Below are 12,529 nucleotides of genomic sequence, written 5' to 3'. Positions count from 1 at the left end.
CTTTAAAGAATCGGTTCAGCAATAAATCATTTATCAAAACCAAATCAATTAAAGCAACCCAGGATGAATTTTAAAAGTATTCTATCTTTCACATCATCAAAATAATTGACTCAATTCAAACCGATCCTCAATGGATTAAACTCATTTCAAATCTTTAAAGAGTCAACTTCAAATATTACATTTCACAAGCCGCACAATAATTCAGCCAAACCAACATCCATAGTCATTCGAGTCAATCAAATAATACATAAGGCAGATACAATCACCAAATACACAATATCTCACATCAGTACCCATATGTAATAATTCCAATAATATACTGTAGTTTTTGGAAAGCGCCCCTACCTCAAAACGCAAATTCCATAACCCAAACGTCTCACAGAGTCCTTTACGCCTCAACCCGAACTGACGGCAACCAAGACCTCAGCTCCCAGCCACTTTCGCAATAACCATAGCAACACTAATCGCAACATACAATAATCAGGACTCGACCCCACGTTATCAAAACTCATATTCATTAACCAAGCACAACAAGGTACTAACGCGAGGCTTTCGAAATAGAGATACTCACTAGATTAACGAAACGAAATAGCCGCAACTCCAAATCGACTCGGCAGCGGCTCCGTTAATAAATTCTGAATAATGGCGGCGGCCCGAATTTCTGATAATAGCAGCTGTACAACCACGCAGTGTCAATACTCTTTCCGAAATCCAAAAAGGACAGAAACCGCAATTTAAAACCCTTACCCGCATACTTTTTCGGCAACGGCAGGAGTAGCCAGCAGCTCCGGCAGTGGTCCCTAACGTCACAGAACCACTCCTGGCGGTCGGAATCACAGAGATGCAGCTCCCTTCTCCGGCAGCGACACCTGCGGCGGCCTGAACCCCTTTTGCCGGCGGCAGTTTGGGCTTACCATCATCAGCAGCAGCGAGCTCGGATGGTGGCAGCGGCGTCCGGGTCAGATTCCAGAACCCAGAAGTGGGAGCAGATTTGGCGGCGGGAGGAGGCACGAGCAACGGCGGCGCTCAAGAACTCCGGCGAGGACGCGTTCTGCCTCATCGCTCCTCTTCCTCTCGCGCGCAGCGGAAGAATCTTCGGCCAGGGTTTGGTGGTGGCGACACCCTCAGCCGCGGTGACACGCGTCGACAATGGCAGCTCGGCGGCGGTGGGAAGGAGTGGCGAGTCCCTCTCCGCGCGACGCCAACTCCATGCTTTCTCTCTCTCCCTCGGTCTCGCGCTCCCCTTTGGTCGCGATGAGGATGAGCAGCAACTGACGGCGAGGCACGGCGGTTGGACAGCGGCGCGAAGCTTCAGCGACAGCGACGCGGATGGCATCCCGCAGTGCTGACGGCGACGACGCGACGGCAGCGGTGGAGCCCAGCACGCCGGCGCGAATCTCCTTCCTCTCCTCCTCTCTTCATCCGCAACTCATCCTCTCTCTCTGGTCCATTTCTCTTGTTTCCTTCTCCTACTGTTGTTGCACATTGAATTGGAGAAAGGGGGAAAATGTGTTGTTTGCTGCTAGGTGAGGAAAGCTATGCGTGTGTATCTGTTTGGGAAGGAGGGGTTGCAGCTGCTGAGGGGAGAAGAAAGATGGTGGCTGCTGGGTATAGGATTAGGGTTTCATTTTTGAAACTTAGGGTTAGGGGCATTTTAGTAATTTTACTTAAAATTGGGAATAATATAGTAATTAGAAATAAATTCTAACCCAACAATAATAATGTATAAAAATACTATTTACTCATCAATCTCACACTTTATTTTCAATAAAATGTCCAAATCAAAATAATTAGAAATAATATAATTAAACCCTTTATTTTCCAAAGTAACAGTATTAATATTTAAAATATTAATTATTTAATCCGAATCATATAAAAATCCTTATTATTTCACAACTACCAACTATATGATTTAAATATAGAAAATAATTCAATAATTGTAAAATTGGATAATAACCATAACTTATCTCAAATTCAATAAATCAAAACTTGCTTTAATTTTCTTTAATAAGAAAATTTCCGAAATTAAGGCTACAGAAACACTGAATTTAAAATTAGCTAATAATAGCCCTTTTTCAAAGGTCTTGGGTCTTACATGAACGATCGTCTTTGCCTTCTTGGAGAGGGGTTTAGCTCCTAGTTTAGGGTGCGCCTTGGCGGTGGATCTTTGGGGTGCCCTTTTTGTGGCCTGCTTTTTCGACGCCTTCTCCTTGCCTTTTCTGGTAAGGAAAAGAGGAAACATTAAATCCAAAGAGTCAACACGTGGAGGAGAATATGCAAGTGAGTAAAGCCCAAAAAGGGAAAAACATCTTGAGGACATGACAGCTGCAACATGTGACAAGACAATAATATAGTCATGGGGCATATCACTAGCATGAGATGCAAGAGTATGAGAAGCATGCAAGTATAAGGCATGAGAAGAATAAATCCAACCATCAAGAGTCATACAAATTAGCACATGCAAGAAAGAAAATGAGCACAAGAGAATCAAGCACCTAGTCTAACTTCAAGACATGAAGTATGGAATGGGAGAAGTTGGAGTTAGAGAGGGTGGACTCACAAATTTTGCAATATGCTATAAGGAAGCAAGTCAAGAGTAATGAGCATAAGAATAGTAAACATGAAGCATAGTAGGCTCAATGCACATAAAGGAAAGGCATGTGTATGAAAAAGAGTCACCAAGTTAAGTGCATAAAGTCAAATTGAACCAAAATGGTATAGGTGCCTTTCAATAAACACTTGGTGTGCAATATTCAAACAATGAGCAAGTAGAAAAAATTCAAACAAACAAAACCCCAAATGGAATACCAATTATCACAACCATACCACATAATCACAAAGGAATCAAGAGATATCAAAATGACCCATCAAAGCAAGAGAGAACTCAAAGTTCAACACCCATGGAAAATATGAAAAGAAAGAAAGCAAACAAGCAAGAACCAATTAATAAAAATGCAACTAAGAAGAAATGAAAAAGAGAGAACAAAAATGCAACTAATAAGACAAAAAATTAGAATAAGAGACGAAAAGGAAGAAGGAGTAGGAGTAAAACTTTGAGAAGAAGAAGAAAGCAAGGTGGAGTGTAGGTGGAAAATAGGAGAGGAGAAAAAAAAGAATGAGAGGAGGAAGAAAATGTGGGACCGCCGGAGGTGGTGGTCGCCGGTGGTGGTGGGTGGAGACAAGGGTGATAGGAAGATGGAAGAAGAAGGGAAGAAGAAATGGAAGAAGAAAGTGAAGCAATTAGTCCAAAACAGGGCGTGCAGCATATCAGGTGCGTTAGGGGTGTGATGAGCGGATAATTTATACGCTTTTTGGCATTGTTTTTACATAGTTTTTAGTATGATTTAATTAGTTCTTAGTATATTTTTATTATTTTTTAAATAAAAATCACATTTCTAGACTTTACTATGATTTTGTGTGTTTTTCTGTGATTTCAGGTAATTTCTGGCTGAAATTGAGGGACTTGAGCAAAAATCAGATTCAGAGGCTGAAGAAGGACTGCAGATGCTGTTGGATTCTGACCTCCCTGCACTCAAAGTGAATTTTTTGGAGCTACCGGAGTCCAAATGGCGCGCTCTCAATTGAGTTCGAAATTAGACATCCAGGGCTTTCCAGCAATATATAATAGTCCATACTTTGCCCACGTTTAGGTGACGCAAACTGCGTTCAACACCAGCTTTCTGCCCTACTCTGGCGTTAAATGCTAGAAACGAGTTGCAAAGCAGAGTTAAACGCCAGAAATAAGTTACAAACTGGCGTTCAACTCCAAGAAAGACCTCTACACATGAAAGCTTCAATCCTCAGCCCAAGCACACACCAAGTGGGCCCGGAAGTGGATTTCTGCATCATTTACTCATTTCTGTAAACCCTAGTTACTAGTTTAGTATAAAAACTACTTTTAGTGATTTATTTTACATTTCTGGAACACATTATGTAACTTTTACGTTCTGAGACCTCCATGGGAGGCTGGCCACTCGGCCATGTCTACCCTATCTTCACTTATGTATTTTCAATGGTAGAGTTTCTACACACCATAGATTAAGGTGTGGAGTTCTGCTGTTCCTCATGAATTAATGCAAAGTACTATTGTTTTTCTATTCAATTCAAGCCTATTTCTTCTCTAAGATATTCATTCACACACAAGAATATGATGAATGTGATGATTATGTGACGCTCATCATCATTCTCACTTATGAACGCGTGCCTGACAAACACTTCCATTCTACATGAAAGCAAGCTTGAATGCATATCTCTTAGCCTCCTGATTTACGATCAGAGTCTTCGTGGTATAGGCTAGAATTATTGGCGGCCATTCTTGAGATCCGAAAAGTCTAAACCTTGTCTGTGGTATTCCGAGTAGGATCTGGGAAGGGATGGCTGTGACGAGCTTCAAACTCGCGAGTGCTGGGCGTAGTGACAGACGCAAAAGGATTACTGAATCCTATTCCAGCATGATCGAGAACCGACAGATGATTAGTCGTGCGGTGACAGCGCATTTTGGACCATTTTCACTGAGAGGATGGGAAGTAGCCATTGACAACGGTGATGTCCAACCTACAGCTTGCCATGGAAAGGAGTATGAGTGATTGGATGAAAGCAGTAGGAAAGCAGAGGTTCAGAAGGAATAAAAGCATCTCCATACGCTTATCTGAAATTCTCACCAATGAATTACATAAGTATTTCTATCCTATTTTATATTTTAATTATATTTTAATTATTAAAACTCTATAACCATTTGAATCCGCCTGACTGAGATTTACAAGGTGACCATAGCTTGCTTCAAACCGACAATCTTCGTGGGATCGACCCTTACTCACGTAAGGTTTATTACTTGGACGACCCAGTGCACTTGCTGGTTAGTTGTGCGAAGTTGTGAAGAAGAACTAAGATTATGAACGTGCGTATTAAGTTTTCAATGCCGTTACCAAGGAATGAACGATCACGATTTCGTGCACCAAGTTTTTGGCGCCGTTGCCGAGGATTGTTCGAGTTTGGACAATTGACGGTTCATCTTGTTGCTCAGATTAGGTAATTTTATTTTATTTTTAAGCTTTTTATTTCGTATTTTCGAAAATAATACAAAAAAATTTTTTTTCTTCTTTTTCTTTTTTCCCAAAATAATTTTCGAAAAAAAAATAAAAAAAACTAATAAAATCATAAAAACCAAAAAAATTTGATGCTTCTTGTTTGAGTCTTGTGTCAATTGCATCTTTTTAATTTCATTAAAATTTTCGAAAACTCATGCATGGTGTTCTTCATAATCTTCAAGTTGTTCTTGATGATTTGCCTTGTTTGATCTTTGTATTTTTATGTTTTGTGTCTTTTCTTGTTTTTCATATACATCTTCAATTTGTTAGTGTCTAAAGTTTGAAAACTTCTAAGTTTGGTGTCTTGCATGTTTTTCTTTTCTTAAAAATTTTCAAAAATAAGTTCTTGGTGTTCATCTTGACATTCAAAGTGTTCTTGCATGCATCATGCATTTTGATTCATAATTTTCATGTTTTGAGTCTTTTGGTTGTTTTTCTCTTTCTTCATTAAAAATTCAAAAATAAAAAATATCTTTCCCTTATTTCACTCCTAAATTTCGAATATTTGAATTGACTTTTTCAAAAAAATTTTTAAAATTTAGTTATTTCTTATGAGTCAAGTCAAATTTTCAATTTAAAAATCCTATCTTTTCAAATCTTTTTCAAAATAAAATCTTTTTCAATTTCCTTTTAATATTTTCGAATTCCTTTTTAAAATTTTTCAAAATCTTTTTCATTTTTCTTTTAATGTTTTCAAAAATATTCAAATTAATTTTCAAAATCTTTTTCTTATTTTATTTCATAATTTTTGAAATAACTACTAGCATTTAATGTTTTGATTCAAAAAATTTTCAAGTTGTTACTTGCCTATTAAGAAAGGTTCAATCTTTAAATTTTAAAATCATATCTTTTAGTTTCTTATTAGTCAAGTAATCAACTTTAATTTCAAAAATCAAATCTTTTTAATTTCCTTTTCAAATCTTTTTCAAAATAAATTTCAATCATATCTTTTTCAAAATCAATTTCAAAATCTTTCTCTAACTTCTTATCTTTTCAAAATTGATTTTCAAATCTTTTTCAATTAACTACATAACTTTTTGTTTTGATTCTTATCTTTTTCAAAACCACCTAACTACTTTTCCATCTCTAATTTTCGAAAATTACTAACCCCTTTTTCAAAATTCTTTTTAATTAACTAATTGTTTTAAATTTTAATTTTATTTTGTTTCTCTTTTAACTTTCAAATTTTAACTTCAAATTTTAAATTAAAAACAAAAATATTTTTATTTTATTTTATTTACTTTTCGAATTCTTCCCTCTCTCATCTCCTTCTATTTATTTATTTATTTACTAACACTTCTCTTCTACTCAAAAATTTGAACCAACTCTTCTCCTCTGTGTTCGAATTCTTATCTTTTCTTTCTTCCATCCTTCTCTTCTTATACTCATATAAGGAATCTCTATACTGTGATATAGAGGATTCCATATTTTCTTTTCTGTTCTCTTCTTTTTCATATGAGCAGGAACAAGGATAAGAACATTCTTGTTAAAGCTGATCCTGAACCTGAAAGGACTCTGAAGAGGAAGCTAAGGGAAGCTAAAGCACAACTCTCTGGAGAAAATCTGACAGAAATTTTCGAAAAAAAAGGAGACATGGCCGAACCCAACAACAATGCAAGAAAGATGCTTGGTGACTTTACTGCACTAAATTCCAACTTACATGGAAGAAGCATCTCAATCCCTGCCATTGGAGCAAACAATTTTGAGCTAAAGCCTCAATTAGTTTCTCTAATGCAACAGAATTGCAAGTTTCATGAACTTCCATCAGAAGATCCTTTTCAGTTCTTAACTGAATTCTTGCAAATCTGTGATACTGTTAAGACCAATGGGGTTGATCCCGAGGTCTACAGGCTTATGCTTTTTCCCGTTTGCTGTAAGAGACAGAACTAGAATATGGTTGGACTCTCAACCTAAAGATAGCCTGAACTCTTGGGATAAGCTGGTCACGGCTTTCTTAGCCAAGTTCTTTCCTCCTCAAAAGCTTAGCAAGCTTAGAGTGGATGTTCAAACCTTCAAACAGAAAGAAGGTGAATCCCTCTATGAAGCTTGGGAGAGATACAAGCAACTGACCAAAAGGTGTCCTTCTGACATGCTTTCAGAATTGACCATCCTGGATATATTCTATGATGGTCTGTCTGAATTATCTAAGATGTCATTGGACCATTCTGCAGGTAGATCCATTCAACTAAAAAAAATGCTTGCAGAAGCTTAGGAACTCATTGACATAGTTGCAAATAACCAGTTCATGTACACTTCTGAGAGGAATCCTGTGAACAATGGGACGCCTCAGAAGAAGGAAGTTCTTGAAATTGATACTATGAATGCCATATTGGCTCAGAACAAAATATTGACTCAGCAAGTCAATATGATTTCTCAGAGTCTGAATGGATTGCAAGCTGCATCCAATAGTACTAAAGAAGCATCTTCTGACGAAGAAGCTTATGATCCTGAGAACCCTGCAATAACAGAGGTGAATTATATGGGGGAACCCTATGGAAACACCTATAATCCCTCATGGACAAATCATCCAAATTTCTCATGGAAGGATCAACAAAAGCCTCAACAAGGCTTTAATAATGGTGGAAGAAACAAGTTTAGCAATAGCAAGCCTTTTTCATCATCATCTCAGCAACAGACAGAGAATTCTGAGCAGAATCCATCTAGCTTAGCAAATATAGTCTCTGATCTATCTAAGGCCACTCTAAGTTTCATGAATGAAACAAGGTCCTCCATTAGAAATTTGGAGGCACAAGTGGGCCAGCTGAGTAAAAGAGTCACTGAAACTCCTCATAGTACTCTCCAAAGCAATACAGAAGAGAATCCAAAAAGAGAGTGCAAGGCCATAACCTTACTTGGTGTGGCTGACGTGGCGGAAATTGGCGAGTTAAGAAATTGTTATAAGAGATACGTTGCAAGTACAGTTCTTAACCAACCGAAAATCCGTTTATCAATTTAGAAGGGTTGTCACAAAATTAAAATTAAAATTGAAATATTGGGAGTATGAATCCCAGGTCGTCTCCCAACGAGTTGCAGAAAGACGTGCTATTTTATTAATCAGATTTTTTCAAAAATGGTTTGAGTTGATAAACAGGAATTTAAATTAGAGAATTTATGTAATTTAAATAAAAACCTTGACTGGGAGTAGATTAGTTGGAAGCCCTATTTTTGTTGGAGTACTCTCAAGATTAATTGATAATTGAAGGTTGTTCTGCTTAGTTATCCCTTACTAGGTAGAGGAAAGTCAAGCAAGTTGGAAAGCTATTTCTATTCACAAGTTCTAATCCTCTCCCTTGGGAAGGATTAGTGTCAGTGACTAGAGGACAATCCAACAATAAACCCAATTACAATTTTTCTCTTGAGCATTCCATCTCAAGGTCCACGCTTCAATCAACTCCCAATCAAGTTATGGAACTACTCGCTCATTATGAATGTAAACTTCACAACATAAGAAAGGGAAGTAAAGAAAGATATGATAAATAATAATCAAAAGATCAATTAAAAGTAAAAATAGTTCTTGTATTAATAAATTCTAAAAATAATCCAATAGTAGTTCTGAATAAATTGAAGACATGGAAGAATAAGAGACAAGTAAGGAAACAAACTAGAATGACGAAATCTTGACGGAGGTAATAACTCTTCTCAATGTCCCAATCCAAAAAGCAATAAAATCAAAATCCTAGGAACTATGAATGTGTAGAGAGAAAACCTAGAGGAGAGGTAAAATCAGATCTAAAACTAAAACTATGCGGAATGAATTGTTGTCCCCTGGTCTCTGCATATTCCCTGGCTCTAATCTGCTTTTCTGGGCCGAAAATTGGGTCAAAACAGGGCCCAAAATCGCCCCCAGCGAATTCTGCAGATTCTGCAGATCGCGCATGTCACGCGATCGCGTCATCTAGGCGTTCGCGTCATCCAGCATTTTGCCTTGCCACGCGTGCGCGTCGCCCACGCCTTTGCGTCACTGCAATTTCTTCTATGTCGCGCGGTCGCATGAGCCATGCGTCCGCGTCACTTCTCGCTGGTTATCTCCTTAATTTCTTGTGTTCCTTCCTTTTTTGCAAGCTTCCTTTCTAATCTCCAAGTCATTCATGCCCTATAAAGCCTGAAACACTTAACACACAGATCATGGCATCGAATGGAGTAAAGGAGAATTAAAATACAAAATTAAAAGTTTTTAGGAAGCAAGTTTTCAACCATAAAGCATTTTTAGGAAGGAATTATAAATGCATGCTTATTTAATGAATAAGTGGGTAAAAATTTGATAAAATCACACAATTAAACACAATGTAAACCATAAAATAATGGTTTATCAGTGGCCGAACCTACAAGGGAGGAAGGGGACGTGAATCCCAATGAGGAAGACCTCATGGGACGTCTTCTGAACACTAGAGAGCTCCTCAATGAGGACCTGAAGGAATCTGAGGCTCATACAAAGACCATAGAGGTTCCATTCAACCTGCTTCTGCCCTTCATGAGCTTTGATGAGTATTCTTCCTCTGAAGAGGATGAAGACATTACTGAAGAGCAAGTTGCTAAGCACCTTGGTGCAATCATGAAGCTGAATGCCAAATTATTTGGTAATGAGACTTGGGAAGATGAACCTTTAACATGGCAGAAATTGGTGAGTTAAGAATTTATTATAAGAGATGCGTTGCAAGTATAGTTCTCAACCAACCAAAATTCCGCTTATCAATTTAAAAAGGGTTGTCACAAAATTAGAATTAAAATACTGGGAGTATGAATCCCAGGTCGTCTCCCACTGAGTTGCAGAAAGGTGTGCTATTTTATTAATCAGATGTTTTCTAAAATGGTTTGAGTTGATAAACAGGAAATTAAATCAGAGAAATTATGTAATTTAAATGAAAACCTTGACCGGGAGTAGATTAGTTGGAAGCCCTATCCTTGATGAAGTTCTCTCAAGATCAATTGATAATTGAAGGTTGTCTGCTCAGTTATCCTTTACCGAATAAAGGAAAGTCAAGCAAGTTGGAAGTCAGTTTCTATTCACAAGTTCTAATCCTCTCCCTTGGGAAGGACTAGTATCAGTGATTAGAGGGCGACCCAACGCTAATCCCAATTATAATTTTACTCTTGAACATCCAACTCAAGGTCTTCCTTTCAATTAACTCCCAATCAAGTTATGGAACTACTCGCTCATTATGAATGTAAACTTCGCAAAATAAGAAAGGGAAATAAGGAAAGACATGATAGATAATAATCAAAAGGATTAATAAAAATAAAAATAGTTCTTGTATTAATAAATTCTAAAGATAATCCAATAGTAACTCTGAATAAATTGAAGATATGAAAGAGTAAGTGACAAGTAAGGAAACAAATTAGAATGATGAAGTCTTGATGGAGGTAATAACTCTTCTCAATATCCCAATCCAAAAAGCAATAATATCAAAATCCTAAGAACTATGAATGTGTAGAGAGAAAACCTAGAGGAGGAGTAAAATCAGATCTAAAACTAAAAATTATGCGGAATGAATGTTGTTTTTGGACTCTGCATGTTCCCTGGCTCTAATCTACTTTTCTGGGCCGAAAACTGGGTCAAAACAGGGCCCAAAATCACCCCCAGCGAATTCTGCAGATTTTACAGATCGCGCACGTCACGCGATCGCGTCATCCACGCGTTCGCGTCATCCAGCGTCTTGCCATGCCACGCGTGCGTGTCGTCCACGCCTTCGCGTCACTTGTGCAGTTTCCATTCCATGCGTTCGCGTCAGGCACGTGAGCGCGTCACTGCAATTTCCTCTAATTCATGCGGTCGCGTGAGTCATGCGTCTGCGTCACTTCTCGCTGGTCATCTCCTCAATTTCTTATGTTCCTTCCATTTTTGCAAGCCTCGTTTCCAATCTCCAAGTCATTCATGCCCTATAAAGCCTGAAACACTTAACACACAGATCATGACATCGAATGGAATAAAGGAGAATTAAAATACATAATTAAAAATTTCTAGGAAGCAGTTTTTCAACCATGGGGTAATTTTGGGAAGGAATTGTAAATACATGCTAATTTAATGAATAAGTGGGTAAAGATTTGATAAAACAACACAATTAAACACAATATAAACCATAAAATAATGGTTTATCAACCTCCACACACTTAAACATTAGCATGTCCTCATGCTTAGTTGAAGGAGATAAAATAAATGAGTAGGAACATGTAAAACTCATGCAATGCAATGCAACCTATATATGTGAATGCAACTATATGATTCTTGTCCACTTGGTCAAAAGTAAATAAGCTCTTCAAGATAATCACAAATCAAATCCCACTAATTTAATTCTTATACAGGAACAACAGACAAAAATGCAAGAAGGTAGCTCATGAAAGCAAGGAACATAGAATTTAAGCATTGAACCCTCACTGATGATGTATGTACGCTCTAATCTCTCTAGTGTATAGGGTAATCACTCTATCCTTCTCTAATCATGCTTTCTAATTTTTGTTCTTCACCTAACCAATCAGCAACAATTAATATACCAATGCAAATATCATGAGGTCTTTTCAAGGTTGTAATGGGGCCAAGGTAAGGGTAAGGATATATATATATGGCTGAGTAAGCTTATAAATTGAATCTTTAATTATCCCAGGCTTTCACCTAACACACACATATATATATTCTATGTAACTTAAATTTCACACCTAGCTACCCAAAATTTTTCCCTTCACATTCCATACTTCATGTATCAACTTTTATTTTAATTTTTATCATACATGCATTGATCTTTGAATTTTTAACTTAACATTGGGGTAAATTTGTCCCCTTATTTATTTATTGAATAGTTTTGGATTCTTTTTAACATAAATATAAACATAATTTATCAATGCACTTAGATTTTTAATTTTTATAGTTTTACATGAGTAGGCACCCAAATTCCCATTATATTATCATGACACATTCCCTTATTATCTTTTGTTCCCATAATTTTCCCATACTTAATTAACACATAATTCTATCTCAAGCTAACCAAAGATTCAATTGGGATATATAATTATTTTTCCGCTTAAGGCTAGTGATGCGGTGAAATAAAGAACAAATGGGATTTAAACGCTCAAAGTGGCTAACAAAGGTAACTTAAGGGGTAAGCTTAATTTGAATAAGTGAGATAAACAAATAATGGCCTCAATCATACGCAAGTATATAAATATATTAAACATTGGACATATAGGATGAAACAAAATACAGATTACAACCATAGAGAAGTAAAGACAAAAGAATAAAATATTTATGGCTAAATAATGTAACCATGTATTTAGGCTCAAAGTCTCACAGGTTGTGTGTTCTTTAACTCAAAATTCATGTTCCAAATACAACCTCAAGCAAATTTAACATAAAAGTTTTGATTAAAATTAGTGAAATTGTGTTCTAAAAATAGGGTCTTACAAGAAGCTTACTGTCTTTTCAATAAAGTGGAACATGCATGCAACTATCC

General features: G+C 37.0%; 1 non-coding gene across 1 annotated transcript; it reads right to left on the bottom strand.

Moving 5' to 3' along the window:
* Positions 1–7,074: 7,074 nt before the first annotated feature.
* Positions 7,075–7,182, bottom strand: LOC148567334 (small nucleolar RNA R71). The gene has a single exon (XR_015881898.1). It is a non-coding gene; the product is annotated as a small nucleolar RNA R71 (small nucleolar RNA).
* Between the last annotated feature and the right edge of the window lie 5,347 nt (positions 7,183–12,529).

The sequence above is a fragment of the Arachis ipaensis genome, chromosome B4 (genome assembly GCF_059453495.1).
Source record: "Arachis ipaensis isolate K30076 ecotype BB chromosome B4, ASM5945349v1, whole genome shotgun sequence".
NCBI lineage: Eukaryota > Viridiplantae > Streptophyta > Magnoliopsida > Fabales > Fabaceae > Arachis > Arachis ipaensis.
The sequence above is the reverse complement of the archived record's forward strand: the minus strand, read 5'-3'. Positions and strand labels throughout refer to the sequence as shown.